Consider the following 16444-nt stretch of genomic DNA (forward strand, 5'->3'; position numbering starts at 1 on the left):
GGAGCGCGCCGTGGGAGGCGTCTCCCCCCACTTCCTGTGGGTCTCGCGGACCGCGGCGCGTTTCCGGTGCCGGCTGGAGCCGGGGTCCGAGCCCCCGCCCCGCGCGCCGGCCCCGCCCCGCCCGCCGCGCCCCGCCCCCCGCCCGCCCGCCCGCCCGCCGCGCTCCGAGCCGGGCGCGCGGAGCCCGGGGCGCACGGAGCGGCGCGCGCGGTCGGCCGAGCCAGGCTGGCGCCCCCGCCCCGGCCTGCCCTCCCCGCGCCGCCCCTCGCCGGCCCCCGGCCCGCCCCGTCCAGCCCGGCCCGCCCGGCGCCCCGCAGGCCCCCGCGCCGCCCGCGTGCCTATGGACAGACGCACGGACACCTGCAGGTGGGTGCGGAGCGCGCGCGGGGCGGGGACGCGCGCCGACGCGGGCCTCCCCTCCCCGCGCCCCCCGACTCGCACCTCGCCGCCCCCGGGCCCGGGGAGCCCCTCGGTGCGGGGGGCGGCCGCGCGGCGACCCGGCCGGCTCCTCCTTTTGTCTCCTCCGGGGTCGGGGAAGGGTGGGGGGGCGCGGCGCGGCCAGGCCGGAGCGGCGACGTCGCGGGCCGGCGCGGGCGGGCGGCGGGCGCGCGGGGGGCGCCGGTGGCGGCAGGGGGGCGTGCGCGCGCGAGGGCCGGACCCCCCACCCCCGCGCCTCCTCCCGCCCCCCGCCGCGCTCACGGGCTCGGGGGCCGCCTCGCAGCATCGCGGCGCGGCTCGGCTCGGGCTGGCCCGGGAGCCGCGGGCCGGCGGGAAGGGGCAGCGGGGAGAGCGCGCGGCGCCCGCGGCCCGTCCCGAGTCCGGCGCGGCCGCTGACCGCGGGACGTGCGGCGCCTCGGGGCCCCGTATTTATTGTTTCTAACGGAGGAGGGCTCTCCACCCCCTCCCCTCCAACGCGCACACACACGCGCACACACACACGCACACACACGCGCGCACACACGCGCGCACACACACACATCACAGCCCCCCACTGCCCCGTCTGAGGCTGCGCGCAGAGGTTTGTGTTTGTTCCCCAAAGACCTCGAGAAACCCCCCCTCCGGATCCCTCCCCCACAAGCCCCCTCCTCCCCCACTCAAATCAGCTCAGAATCAAAAGAGTGGCCGGGGTGGGGGTGAGGGGTGTGTTGATGTTTGCTTTTTCGGGGGTGGTGGCCGTGGTGGTGGTGGGGGGGTCGTGCCTTCCTTTTCTTCTCTCTTGCCTTCTTTTCAGAGACTTGCAGGCAAGATTTCCTCTTCTTGCAGGCAAGAGGAAATCGAAGGCCAATGTGAACGTGGCTGTGATTTATTGATTTGGTTTTTTTTTTTTTTTTTTACGATTATATGCTCGTATCTGTAGACGTGGAAATACGTTTCCATGTATTAAGTTCTGGGTAAAGTTAGATCGTTTCCCAGACTCCTCCGGTTAGGCTGGCAGAATCTTCTATTTCAAATAAACGGTTAACGGGGAGAGTTCAGGCGGTGACAACTTCACGGTGGAGATTAAGCTGCTGTGCAATAAACAGTGATCTTGCTTTCCATTCAGAAGGGAAAATGTTGTTGTTGTTGTTATTATTATTATCATCATTATTCTGCTCCGAGCTAGGTCTTTGGCAGCTTTCAGGGAGAAGCTGGCCCTGGGCTGTTCTTGTGTTGTTGAATGCATTTGTTCCTAATCTCTGCAGATCACCCAGCCGGTTCGGTTGTATTGTGGTAGCGGTTGTGTTTTGAAGAGCACTGTAGATGCTGTTTCTGATTTATGTTATTTAATTATCTGGCCAAGTTTCAACAGCCAGTTGCTGGGTAGTTGTCAGTGAGGGATAAAACAGCCCGAGTGCTCTGCGGGTCTGAGGTGAGGTGGGGAAAAAATCAAGGAGACCCCATTCCTAGTTCTCTTGAAGTTCTGTTACATCTTGGAACAAAGAGAACCTTGTCCTTCTAGACCTTGAGCATATGTTAGTGTCAACTAACAGCACCTCCTCTTCGCAGATGCTAATACCAACAAACAGTGCCTTGACATCTGCAAACAGTACTTTGCCTTCTCACATGCCTGAACATCAGGCTCTCTCCTGCCTCTCCTGCTCCTTACCATTTAGCTTGTAAACACATCAGCGAAGACAGCCCCTTTTTCACTGTCAGGAATACTACTGACCTTATCCAGAAGCCACAAGATTCTCTGCCTTTAATCCCCCCAAATGACTTACATGAGAATGTATTTTGTTGTAAGGGGCTGCTCACTCCTCTTTTCCAGGAGCATGGCTCTCTTCATTTTTCTGTGTGTGTGTGTGTGTGTGTGTGTGTGTGTGTGTATTTTTCCTGAATAAGTGACCTTTATTTGAAGACTTGCCTTTTAAAATTATTTCTGGGATAAGTAAACCCGAGAGCCCTCTGCTCTCAGCTTTGGTCCTGCTAGACCCTTCTCCCCTAGAACAGCTCTAGGTATTTAAATATCCTGTAGATATTTGAATTAGTACCCAGAAATCTTAATTTTACAGCTTCAGATATTGCATCTAGGTATGACTTGATCTTTTTATTAATCTCTTGCTTCACTCCTGGAAACTTTAGCTTGTGACTCTCCTGGAAAAATCCATATTGAGTAACTTAAATCTGGCAGTTATCAAGAAGATTAAAGATGAAAGTTTTTGGTACATTCAGTTATAGAGCAGCTATAGGCAGAAAATGAAGATCTCAGAAACCTTCTCTCATCTAGGGGCCAGAGAGGGAGTACAAGCTGGTAAGGCACTTAACCAGTGGGGAACTCAGGGTTGCTTCCTGGCATACTACAGCTGGCCCACCAGTAGTGATTCCTGAAAGCTGTAGTAACCCTTAAGCATCCCCAAGTATGGAACCCCAACCCCCACCCCACATAGTCATAGTCAAAAAAGCCTTTTACTTCTAGACTTGAAGGGGAAATGTTAGAATTTTTTTTTTCCTTCTTGGGTCACACCCGGCGATGCACAAGGTTACTTCTGGCTCTGCACTCAGGAATTACTCCTGGCGGTGCTCAGGGGACCATCTGGTATGCTGGAAATCAAACCCGGGTTGGCCGTGTGCAAGGCAAATGCCCTCCCCACTGTACTATCGCTCCAGCCCCAAACATTGGAAAATATTAAAGTTTCCATCAAGTAAGAGTTAGAACTTCATCAGAAGATAATACAAAATTTAGTGCCTTTTTAATTGGGCAAACTAATTTTTGTCATTATAAAGAGAAGTCAGTTTAGTGTATCTGAATTACTGGTCTTTTTTCTAGTTGAAACATTTATCCCAGATTCTTGACCTGCTTAATTATATTAACAGTTTTATGTTATTATTGCATGACTGATTTTGTAAATTCCTGATGTAAATTTTTGTACACTGAAGACCTGGAAAAAGATACATGTAACACTGACCAAACCAGACACTTTGCATTGATGGAAATTTGTTAGTACCTGCTTTGAATTCTGGTTTAGATAGATAAATGAATTTAAACTCTGTACAGAGGCACAGAACATAGTCAGTTAAGTGTGCTGGTAACCCTGAATAAGGTCCCTTCTGTTGTGTTAAGAATAGGCCAAAGAAGATAGGTATTAAAATCTCCTAAGACTTATCATGAATGGTGGAATGAAATTAAGAAACGTTCCCAGAGATTCAAGATTCACTCCCTGAATTTTAGCTCATAGGTACACACTCTTCATCAACTCTTAGAAGTATTATGAAAAGGTAAGTCAATAACTTGAATTGCTTGCTTACGTGTTTATTTACAAGACTATCAGTCATAGTGATAAGGCTTAACAAAGGGTCATTGTATAAACTAAACTTGAAGAGAGCGGTCTGGGTGGAGGTTTGCCTGGCAAAGATGCGGTTGTGCCTCCACGGTTTTCGGAGATTGGTTATATAGTTTTTATGTGCTTTGGCTAAAAAGATAATAACTGGCTTTTTTTTTGGCCCTTTTTTGGTTTTTTGTTGTAATGTTTTTTGGGTCACACCTGGTGATGCCCAGGGGTTACTCCTAGATCTGTGCTCAGAAATCACTCCTGGTCGTGGGGGAACCTGGTCGGAGGTGCCTGTGATGGAGACCAGATCAAGCACCTTACCTACTATACTATTGCTTTGGCCTCTGATTCTTTGACTTTTTTGACTGTGGTATGTGGATATTAATTGGGGGGGGGGGGCTGATCCAGTTGGCAATAATAATTTAGTATATTCAGAAAAATTCCTAAGAACCTTACATATTTTCAACTGATTTCAGTTTTGGTACTTTGGTGTTCATGAATTTTTGGGGTTTTTTTGCTGTTTTTACTGTTATAACAAATGCCACTGCCGCAATTTTAAATCTGCATAAAGTTGGATTTTAAATATGGCTGAGAAATAGAAACTATTTGGCAATTTTTTCCTTAAACAATACTAAGCTGGCCTCAGTAAAAATCTGTAGTTTTCTAGCACTTTCCTGTTAATCTGGTAGATTAAAAGAAACACAAAATGGCCACTTTATGCCTCCCCAAATCTTCAGCTGATTAGTATTATCAGTTATTATTCATTATTAGTGTAAGTAGGAAGAAGAAAAATAATGGTTTTATTCTTTAAAATAGATACTCGATTTCTGATTTCTTTTAGCAGTTTTTGTACCCTGGGGGAGGGAGTGGGGAGTAGTTCTGATTTTAAGGTAGACAGTGACCCCTTATTTCAGCCTTAATTATCCTGGTTGTTTAATAACAGCGTGGACTCAGAGCTGCTTGCTGAAAATGCAGAATTCGTTCTTGGATTAATATTTTGCTACCAGATGTATGAGGCTGGCTCTAAAGAAGCTTTTTCTCTTAAATACTGTCAAAAAATAGGAAAGCTGAAGATTGGAGAGAAGCCATTTATTTTGAACAGTTTATTTTCTGACAGCTCGTGTTTGTAAAGAAACCTGCTCATAATATTTACTTAAGAGATCTACATAGTTGCTCGTAGCAGCAGTACGGGTTTCTCCCTTTTTTTCTTTAAAAAAAGTTTCCAGAGAGCTTAACTCTTCTGTGATACTTCTTGACTTTGCTTCTGATTAGTTGATTTATGGACTTTATTTACCAGCATAATTGGAGAATTCTTCTGCTGTACTGAAATTGCACTCTGCTTGTGCTCTGGTCTGTTTCCTAGGCAACAAATGCACTGCATAGATTTCATAATGAGGACTGTGGTTGGCTAGTAACAGTGTAGATTCCGTTGTTTGGTAAAGCTTAGTCTCAGATTCAAATAAAGGTCAAGAAGCCAAAAGTACTGAAAATGCAAATTTTGCATTTAATTTGGTATCCAATGTCAACAAAGTTGAATATGTTTTTCTCTATAAAGGCAAATTATGCATCAGTATTCAAGTTTTTTTTTTGCAGTCTTTACACTGAAATAGTTGTAGACTTTCTTTGAATTATTTCATAGTAATACCAGTGGTGACAATGATATATTTTAGAAACACTGTCACCCTTAAAATCATAAGGAACACAAAGGAAAGATCTCTAGGTAGGTTATCAGTAATTGCTCTCTTTTTGTATGGAAAGAAAAGTAGCATCATAATGTTTCCATAATACATGTTACAACTTCTTGTGAAATGTACCTTGAAGTTCATCGCTGTTCTTACCTCACACTCCCTGCCAACTGGGGGGGCCATGCAGCAATGAGTGTACCAAATGTACACTCCAGCCCTTAAAACCATCTCTTTGGCCCAAGAAACTTTTAAAAACATTAGACACCTTAAAATAAAGCGATAGCAAGTCATTCTTAGGTAGCAGCAAATTGGGGAGTAGTTTTCTTATCGCCTTTCCCTTCCGTCTTGAAATGTATGGCTTTCGTGGTTTTCCATGCAGGGCAAGAAGTCATATGTGTGGAGGTGGTAGTGAGTGTTACCTGTCTTTGTTGCTTTTTGGGCCACATCTAGCAGCGCACAGGAACTGTTCTTACAGCTCTGTGTTCAGGAGTCGTTCCCTGACCGAGCTCATTCATATACGGTGCTAAGGTTTTGAATGAGAGTTGGCTTGCCGCACACAAGTGGCTGATTTTTCTACACTCGCTAGCCCTGTTACCTTTTTTTTTTTTTTTCAAATTTTTGAAAAGTTACAGAGAACCCAAACTCCCTTAGTAACTGTTGCAAATACTTTTCATTAGAGACCTAGAAAACCTTTTATTTTGGTTTGGAGGTTGAGGCACTTGGCTCTGTGCTCCATTAAGGGCCCCTTCTGGCTCTACGGTCAGGGCCACGCTTGCTAGTGCTAATAAAACAGTATTTGGTACTCAACAGGATTCCAGTTGTTGAGGCCATAGCTGCTGTGTGCAAGGCAAGTACCTTAACTTATGTGCTGTCTCTCCCGGCCCCCAAAATGTTTTTTTGTAATCATCAAGGATTCTGTTTGAAGACATTGTTAAAAAATTCTTTCCCATTCTAGAGGCTTACCCAGGGTTTCTTTCATTATTTACCTTTGTTTGGTTTGCTTTTGGATTTTTTTTTAAAATTTACCATTAGGCTGTTAATTTCAGGAATAGGACAAAATAGCCACTGCTGGAAAGAAGTAATTGCAGAGGCTAGAGAGATAATACAAAGAGTAAGGTGTTTGCCTTGCATGTGGCAAACCCTAGTTTCATCCCTGGTACCTCAAACCACCAGAAGTGATCCTTGAGCACAGAACTAGGAGTAAGCCCTGAGCATCACCGGAATTTTTTTTTACCTTTTTTTTTTTTTTTTTTTACTGAATCACTGTGAGATAGATCCTTAGAAAGCTATTACGATTTGATTTCAGTCATACAGTATTCCAACACCGACCCCTCCACCAGTGTACATTTCCCAGTACCAGTCTCCTCAGGTTCCCACCCATCACCCCCAACTCCCTGCCTCTATGGCAAGCAGTTTTCATTTCTCTCTCTCTCTCTCTCTCTCTCTCTCTCTCTCTCTCTCTCTCGGGCATTGTAGTTTGCAATATTGATACTGAGAGGTTTTCAAGAAAATCCCTTAGATCTTATCCAGCGGCACCACCAGATACTGCCCAAAAAACAAAAAGAAAAATAAAGTAATTGTAGAACCGGGAATACAGCTCAGCATAGAGCACTTATCTTGCAGGTGTGAGGACCTGTGTTTGATCCCTGGCACAAAATAACTTAGTAAATAAATAAAAATTGACTGCATTATTTAAAGGAGTGGTTTTCAACCTTTTTACTCTTACAGACCAACACAGAGCTGAGGACTGAGTTGAAAAAAACACTGTAATTAACTGACAATATCTTTTCCACTATTGGCAGGAAATTTCTGCAGACTTGTTCTCGGCTGCAGACTGAAAATCGTTGATATAAGGCACAGTCACAGTAAAGCGAAAGCTTAACTTTTCTCTCACGAGACTTTTTACTTTACAGAGTTAACAGTACTTTTGAGCTCCTCCTTGCTGTTTTCTCTCTGGAGTCTAGATTAGTATGAAAGGGCTCCTGTAACAAAATGTCATAGACTGGATAGCTTCAACAATAAAATCTTATTGTTTATACTTCTGCTCAGTTTTCAGCTCAAGATGCTGCAAGAATGTGTCCTTCTGGGTCTCCCTCCTTGGCTTGCAAGTGGCTATCTTCCTTGCGGTCTTCACATAGTCTTTCCTGTCTGTCTGTGCCCTGATCACCTCTTCTCAGGAGGACACCAGTTCCTATGGAAGGATCCACCAGGTGGACCCTCCGTGTCTCTACAGCCGTATTTGATTCTGTACTAGGTATTAGGACTTAAACCTATGAATTTGGGGGAGCACATTTCCTCCCCTAACCTATTCTTTTTCACCCATTGTCTTTAAAACTGCACTGTTCTCTTCCGGGAGCTGGTTTTTATAGTCTCTGAGTCTTGGCCGTTGATGGGATTACACGGCGCCAGCTCCTGCCCCCCTTGCCTGACTGTCCTCGCCCCGGGGCCCCTTGGAGGGGAGTGGGTTGAGCTTTCCTCCCCGCCCTGACCAGGTCTCCGGCAGCCAAAGACCTCTAGGACCAGCCACCACCATGCTGAGACCACTCTCCGCACACATGAAGGTACTGGCAGAGGGACAAAGTCACGCGGGTTCCGGGGCCTAGATCTCCAAGCCTACTCGGATTTGGGCCGAGCATCCTCCACCCAGATCCTCCAAATTTGCAGCTGCGTGACATCCTATTATGACATCTTATTATCTCATTCCTCCTTTGGACAAACTGGCAGGATACCAAATATAGCCTGCCCACACGGCAGAGTCTGGCAAACTCCCCGTGGCGTACCCAATATGCCAAATACCAGTAACAATGATGGGTCTCATTCTCCTAAAGAGCCTTGAATATAATCTCAGGGCTAGGATGAAGGAGACGTTACTGGGGCCTGCTCGAGGCAATCGACGATTAACAGGATGATTTGTGATTGTGGTTTGTGTCTTTAGAACATACTTGACTCCATGTATACGCAAACTGCTTTGGCAGTTTTTCACTTAAGTGTAAGGCTTACTACACATGAGTATGTTTAGTATATGTCATTAAATGTACCTCAAGTGGGTGAAGGCTTTAGTTAATTTTTTTTTTTTTGGCTTTTTGGGTCACACCCGGCGATGTCCAGGAGTTACTCCTGGCTTTGCACTCAGGAACTACCCCTGGCGGTGCTCAGGGGACCGTTTGATCGAACCCGGGTTGGCCATGTGCAAGGCAAATGCCCTATCGCTCCAGCCCCATTAGTTCATTTTTATTCACTTTTAGCATTCTTCTTTTTTTTAACCCCACCAATTAAGAAAGAGTTTATATTGTCAGTAACTTGGCAGATTGGAAACTTGTGGACTTTCGTTCTCCAAGTAACCATCTTGGGCCAGAGAGCTAGTACAGAGGGTCGCATGCTTGCCCCAGCCTCACTTATGGTCCCCTGAGCCCGAAAGAGACCAAGCATCCCCAGATGTGGATACAAAACAAAGTAACTATCTTTGTATTTATTATCTAAATGATTTGTTTTGAATAGTTCAAAGCGACATGTATTTTTTTTTAATAATGGTTTACAATACAGGGGGCTTGGGGTGCAGATTGTACAGCAGGTTTGGCGCTCGCCTTGCACACGGCCAACTCATGTACAGTCTCCAGCACCTTACGGTCCTCTGAGCATGGAGGTCCCCAAGTTCCCAGCCCCACTAGTGGAATACAGGAAGGAGAATGTCAGTATCACCAAATACAGTGAGAGTGCTGATACTGTTCATTTCTTGTGAATTCTAAAGACATGTCTCTTTTAAATTTTTATTGAGTCATTGCACAGCCGTATGGCGTTCGCCTTACAAGCGTTACAAGCGGCCAACGTGGCCGACCCGAGTTCGATTCCTCCGCCCCTCTCGGAGAGCCCGGCAAGCTACCGAGAGTATTGGATATGCCAGACACAGTAACAACAAAGTCTCCAATGGAGACGTTACTGGGCCCGCTCGAGCAAATCGACCATCAACGGGAGGGCCTTTACCTTTACCTTTTATTGAGTCATTGAGGAGCAATATATTTTAGGGGAACTATATTTAGGGGAACAGTTTCACACCTCTTCAAAATACATTTTAGCATAACACTGTTACTTCCAAAATACTAGTATCCTTCATTATAATCTTTTGACCTCTCCCCCCACGCTCCCTCTATTAGTTCTATATTCAGAGTCTTTGGGCTTGTTTTTATTAGATGAAGATGTTCCCCCGCCCCATTTCCTTTTGTTGTTGTCATCATGTTGACACGTCCAGGGGGCATCCTTTGATTGTTATTTGTGGCAGTGCTTGCATGGACCTGGTCGCAGTACACTGGAGATCACGTTTGTGTTTCTAGAGATCCCAACGGCAGTGCTTCTAAGTTGTACTCAAAAATGTGAAGCAGTGCTGGGAATCCCTATATCCTCTACAATTGAGACATATCTTGGTGCATCAGGACGTGTTTTTAGCACTTTTTTTAAGGTATTGTTCTTTTTTTTTTTTTTAGTGAAACACCATGAGGTACAAACTTTCGTGCTTGCATTCTAGTTACACAATGATCAAGTACTCATCCCACCACCAGTGCCCATTCCCCACCACCAATGATCCCAGTATCCCCCAGACCACCCCCATCCCATCTCCCCACCCACCCCCACCCCGCCTGTGTGGCATGGCATTCCCCTCTGCTCTTTCTCTCCTTTTGGGTGTTGTAGTTTGCAATAGAGGTATTAAGTGGCTATCATGTTTGGTCCATAATCCACTTTTAGCCCACATCTCCCATGCCGAGCTGGTCCTCCTAGCACCCTTTACTTGGTGGCTCCTTCTTTATCTGAGCTGGCTTTTCCCCAGCATGCGAGGCCTACTTCTAGGCTGTGGAGTAATGCTCCTGGTACTCACCTCTACTGTTCTTGGGGGTCAGTCTTCCATTCTATTACCATATATTTCACAAATGAGTGCAGTCTTTCTATGTCTGCCCCTCTCTTTCTGACTCACTTCACTCAACATGATACCTTCCATGTTGAACCACCTATATGCAAATTTCATGACTTCATCTTTTCTAACCGCTGCATAGTATTCCATTGTGTAGATGTACCAAAGTTTCCTTAACCAGTTATCTGTTCTTGGGCACTTGGGTTTTTTCCAGATTTTGGCTATTGTAAATGGTGCTGCAACGAACATCTGAGTGCAGAGGTCAATTCTACTATACCTTTTTGCATCTCTGGGATATATTCCCAGAAATGGTATTACTGGGTCAAATGGGAGCTCAATTTCTAATGTTGTTTGATTTGGTTCTCCGTGTCTGTGCGTGATTAACTTCTATCTTCAGTGCATCAAGGTCTGAAAAGATAGTTGATAAAATTTCTATCTTCCTGATTCTATTGAGGTATGTTCTGTGACCTAGTACATGTTCTATTTTGGAAAATGTTCCATGTGCACTGGAAAAAAAAGTGTTTTCTTTCATTTTGAGATGCAGATCCCTGTATAGATCTATTAGCCCTCTCTCTTCTATCTCTTCCTTCAAAGCCAGTGTTTCCTTGCTGAGTTTCAGTCGGTTGATCTATCTGGATAGGAAATGGTCTTTAGTTCTGCGTGGAAAATGTACCAGGGCTTCTTTAACTTGTTCCACTTGCAAGTGCTCAGGGTTACTCCTGGGTCTGAACTCAAGGATTACTTCGGCAGGGCACAAGGGGTCATATGGAGTGTCAGGCATCAAATCTGGGTTGGCTGTATGCAAGGCAAGTACCCTACTTATTGTGCCATTTTTCTATCCAAGTAGTTGAAGAAATTAGGAGTTACATAATATAATGGCCATTGCATGCATTTCTGAAATCAGTACTCAGGAGACTGTATGGGATGTTCCAGCCCCCCAAATGTAATGTGATATAAATGTGTAATTAACAGTATAATTAATAGGGAGCCACCAAGTCATATGACATCTTCTAGTAAAAGTATTGGTCTTTAAAGATGATAATAGTACTTTGGAGAGCTAGGTCAGAAAGAAAATCTTACTACTGTTAAAGTCTGGTAACAATACTTTTTAAAACTAGAAGGCAAAAAAATCAGATTCAGCAAGCTATGACCAAGGATCCAACTTAGTCTACTACTGCTTTATCAGGACACAAGTCAGACTTTATTAATTCATTTATTCTATATGGCTTATTTTACCTTATAAGGTATGTAGTTAAATAATTATGATGCCGATCTCAAGCCCCAAAAGCCTGAAATAATCACAAAACACAGAAAAGGTTATCAAATGATGCAATAAAGTAGCAAATTTTAGATAGCTGGGGAAAAGAATTTATATTTAGTAAATATATTTTATACATAAGAATTTATATTTAGTAAACTCACCTTTAGGGCCTGGAGCGATAGTACAGGGTGTTGGGTGCTTGCCTTACACATTGCCAACCTGAGTTCAATCCCTGGCGTCTCATATGCTCCTCCGAGCACTGCCAGTAGTAATTTGTGAATGTAGCATTACGTGACTGAAACCCAATCACGGACAGCTTTGTGAAGAGCCCAGAGTAAGCCTTGAGCATTGTGGGATGTGCCCCCACCTCCCAAAAAATAAACTTTCAAATGTGAAAGCCATGGGTTAACAGTTTCAAATATGAAAAGCAGGAGATAACATTCACATGAGCCATTAGGAGGATTCAGTGAGCTTCAAATTCCTGAGCATGAGAACTTCATGGCAGCCAGAGAGAGAGTGGCAGGAAGACATTTGCTTTGGATGGTATCTGTCTGGGTTCAAACAAGTTTTAGTGAGGATGGGCAGAAAAAGGAGCTCTGGTACATGTTAGGGAATGGAAACTGGTACAACTTCTATGGAAAGTAGCATGGAGAGTCCTTTTGAAAACAAGGAAATTCTCGGTGTCAGAGCAATTTTACAGTGGTCAAGGCACTTGCCTTTCACAAAGCAAACCCTGGTTCCATCCCCACCCGCACAGAGTCCCCAGAGCCCCACCACGAGTGATCCTAAGCCCAGAACCAAGAATAGCCTCTGTCTGTGCTCAGCTTGGTATAGTCTCTCCAATTCTCCCTTCATATAAAAAAATACGGTAAATAAGAGCAGTGCTTGCTCTGAAGACAGATTAAGAATACCTTCAGGTGACAATTTTACAGACTCTTCAAAAGCTGTTTCACACAAGGCTTTGGCAAATCAGCGAATCTGATGCATTTGTCATTTAAGTGGACTGATCTTTCCTTGCATCGGGTGTGGGAGTCTCATCTAGTGTTGCAAAATGTGAGAGCCAGGACATTTTCTGTGGAGGGAAAACAATCCCGACAAGCGTATTCTGTCTGTCTAATGCTTGGGGTTAATCCAGATGTCAGCGTTTCTTTAACAGAATTTTTGAAGCAGCTGATCCTTAGACTGCCAAAGGAACATATTCTCACTAAACATTATTTTAAAATCTTAACTGTTGCTTCTGTCTAGGACACGCACTTGAGTTAACACTGAGAATTCCGCAAAATGTAGAGCTCCAGTATTCTCAAGATGCCAGATCTTTGTTTTGCTTCGTTCTGGTGTTGGTCAGGGTGTACTCCTGACTCTGCGCTCGCAGATCACTCCTGGCGGGGCTAAAAGGCCGATCTCGGGTGCTGGGGATTAAACCTGGGTCAGCTGCGTGCTAAGCAGCACCCCACCAGTTGTACTGTTTCTCCAGCCCCAAGCCAGATATTGAACCAAAATGTTGTGAGGCGGAAAAAGAGCCTCATATGCGCCACGACAGGCTGCGCTTCGCAAACTAAGTTTCTGTTTTTTCCAAAGCAAAGGCGTTGAGTTCTCTGAAAGTGTCCTTGGCTGAAGCTGGAAATCCTTTAGCTGCCAGTCATATGATAAGTAGGATATCTCTGGGTAGGATAGCATGCCCACAGCAGGTGGGCCCGACCAATTAGTTCGCAAACTTGTGACTACTATGTTGCAATTTCTTGAAAATACGCAAACTGTAACCAACAACGGTGCCAACTTTGCTTATGTAACCGTATGCTATCTAATGTTCTCTGGAACTGGAGTTGGGGTCCTTGTCAAGATGCCACTTCGTTGCATGAGACTTGGATCCTAGCTTAAGTTAGAAGTAAGGTTCCTTTGCTTTTGCATTCTCATGTCCGGAACTGGTCTCTCTGCAAATGGGAAACCCAGAACCCAGGTATAACAGTGTCAAGAAAATGTTAACTCAAGTAACTTTAAAAAAAATGTGTAAGCATATCACAGTATTAAGCAAACATATAAACCAGGTAGGGGATGTTGCTCAGAGGTAGAGCATTTTGCATTGTATGAGGCCGCGGGATCGATCCTGATACACAGCACTGTAAAATTAACAAACGAAAAACCAGATAAACCAGAAAAGCTACGACTCAGATTACTGAATATCTTGCTTTTCTCTCTTTTTTCTTTTCTAAGAAACCTAAACAGATATGTGTCTCCTCCAGTGAATGGAATATAGTGAAAATACAGTTAGCCGAAAAATGATACTTAAAGGACCCCTCAGGAAGCAGGATAGGAACAGAGGCTACTCTTTTGAAGTACCCAAACCCATCTAAAAGCAGATGGAACAGATCAAGACTCACACATATGTTCAACTGTTTGTTTTTTTTTTTAAAACAGCTCAGTGGAGGAAGTTGGCTTTAAAAAAATATCCACTTGTCATTTAGTATCCATAGCAAATATGAACCTCAATTTAATTTTATAAAGGTAAAAGGTAAAAGGTAAAGGCCCTCCCGTTGATCGTCGATTTGCTCGAGCGGGCCCAGTAACGTCTCCATTGGAGACTTTGTTGTTACTGTGTCTGGCATCTCGAATACTCTCGGTAGCTTGCCGGGCTCTCCGAGAGGGGCGGAGGAATCGAACCCGGGTCGACCATGTTGGCCGCTTGTAAGGCGAATGCCCTACCCACTGTGCTATCGCTCCAGCCCAATTTAATTTTATACCTTAAATAAAAGTTAACACAAAATGGATTGTAGGTGACTATAAAAACATAAAAACTGAAAAAAACTGTAGGTAAAAAAAAAAGGAATAGATCTCTAATATCTCTAGAATCTGGGGTTAGCCAAAGAGGTCTACCTTGGTACTAAAAGTATGATCCATAATAGGAAAAAGTGGTAAAAAATTTTGCTTTGTGAAAGCCCATGTGAAGAGACCTAAAAGACAAACTCCAGACCAGATGAAAACACCTGCAAACCGTATATCTAGTACCTTTATTTCTTCATGTTAATTGATATAGACCACTATCATGATTTTCATTTTTATTGCCTCCAAAACAATAGTATTGTGCATTATTTCCATGTGCCTCTGGGCCATTTTGTATGTCTTCTTTTGGAAAGTGTTTATTAAGGCCTTTCTCCCATTTGTGGTGGGGTTGCTTGCTTTTTTTGTTGCATGAGTTCTTTATATATTTTGTATTTCTCTTGTCAGATGTGTAATATGCCACTATCTTCTCATTTCTAGGGTGTTTTTGTGATAGTTTTTTTTATATAAAAACTTCATTACATGTCTGATTTGTTTGTTCTTGCTTTGTTTTCATAGTCAATAAAAGTCTACATCTTTGAATAGTTCTTGGAGTATATCAACTACATTGTCTTTTATGTGTTTTATAGTTTTGGGTCTAATATACAAGTCTTTAAATCCATTCTGAGTTAACTTTTGTAAATTCATCATTTTCCTTTTCTCGTACGTAACTGTCATTTTTACCAGCACCATCAACAGTCAGTTTTACCAGCACCATTAAGGAACTTTTCCCTTTATCCATTGTATGGTCCTGGCTCCATTATCATAGATAATGTCTGAATACGTACTGGTTAGTCCTGGGCTCTGAATTCTGTTCTATTTGTCTGTGCACCTATTTTTGTTCCAACAGCAAACATGTTTAATTATCATTGATTAGTAAAACAGTTTGAAGTTAGGAAGTGTGATGCTATCATTTTTCTTTTCTCTCCAATTTCTTTGCTATTCTTGTTCTTTTGTGATTTCATACAAACTTTTGAATTGTTTACTCTATTTCTTTTTTTTTTCTTTTTGCAATTTTTAAATTATTTTTGTTTTATTGAATCATTGTGAGATACAGTTACAGACTTACAAACTTTCATGCTTACATTTCAGTCATACAATGATAGAGTACCCATCCCTCCACCAGTGCCCATTCTCCACCACCAGTGGTCTCAGCATCCCTCCCTCCCACATCCTCCCTGCCCCCCACCTCTGTGGCAGGTGGATTCCCTGTTTACTCTCTCTCTCTCCTTTAGGGTGTTGTGGTATGCAACGCAGGTATTAAATGGCCATTATGTTCGGTTTATAGTCTATACCCATAGTCTACCCAATCCCTAGCGGGTCTTCCAAGCATCCTTTACTTGGTGGTCCCTTCTCTATCTGAACTGCCTTTTCCCCCAGCATGTGAGGCCAGTGTCCAGGCCGTGGAACCATCCTCCTGTTCCTTGTCTCTGCTATCTTTGGGTGTTAATCTCCCATTTTGTTCCTTTATATTCTACAAATGAGTGCAATCTTCCTATGTCTGTCCCTCTCTTTCTGACTAATTTCACTTAGCATGTTATGTTTACTCTATTTCTTTGAAGAAGGCCCTTGGTGTTTTGATAGGTATTACATTGTGTAAGACTTATTTAAATAAGTTTAGTTGTTCTAATTCAGAAATCCAGGATCACTTTCTGTTTCTTTGTGCTGTCTTATATGTATGTTTTTTTTTTAAATGGGGGTTTGGACCCAATCATGTCCCCCATTTAAAAAATTAAGCAACTGTGCTTGGGAGGTAATTCCTGGTAGTGCTCAGGGGACCATGTACTGCTTGAATCTTAATTGGGGTCGATCACATGACAAGGTAGCATCTTCTATTTCTCTTAGAAAACATATTATTGTTTTGGGTTTTTGGGTTTTGGTTCACACAGAGAGGGGTTCAGGGACTATTTCCAGTTTAGTACTTGAGGGTCACTACTGGTGGTGTTCAGGGGGCCATATGCGGTGCCAGAATCAAACCTAAACTTCCTGAATGCAAAGCTTATGCTTAGTCATTAAGTTATCTCTCTGGCCCAGA

The 16444-nt window shown here is 44.0% G+C and overlaps 1 protein-coding gene across 1 annotated transcript in view; it reads left to right on the plus strand.

Moving 5' to 3' along the window:
* The first annotated feature begins 273 nt into the window (after positions 1-273).
* KIAA1958 (KIAA1958 ortholog) overlaps positions 274-16444 on the plus strand; it is a 183989-nt gene continuing 167818 nt past the window's right edge. Inside the window, exon 1 of the mRNA XM_056117163.1 lies at positions 274-366. The gene's annotated coding sequence lies outside the window, so the exon portion shown is untranslated. The remainder of the gene's footprint in view (positions 367-16444) is intronic.

This window comes from Sorex fumeus, unplaced genomic scaffold (assembly GCF_029834395.1).
Source record: "Sorex fumeus unplaced genomic scaffold, SorFum_2.1 ptg000034l, whole genome shotgun sequence".
Taxonomy (NCBI): domain Eukaryota; kingdom Metazoa; phylum Chordata; class Mammalia; order Eulipotyphla; family Soricidae; genus Sorex; species Sorex fumeus.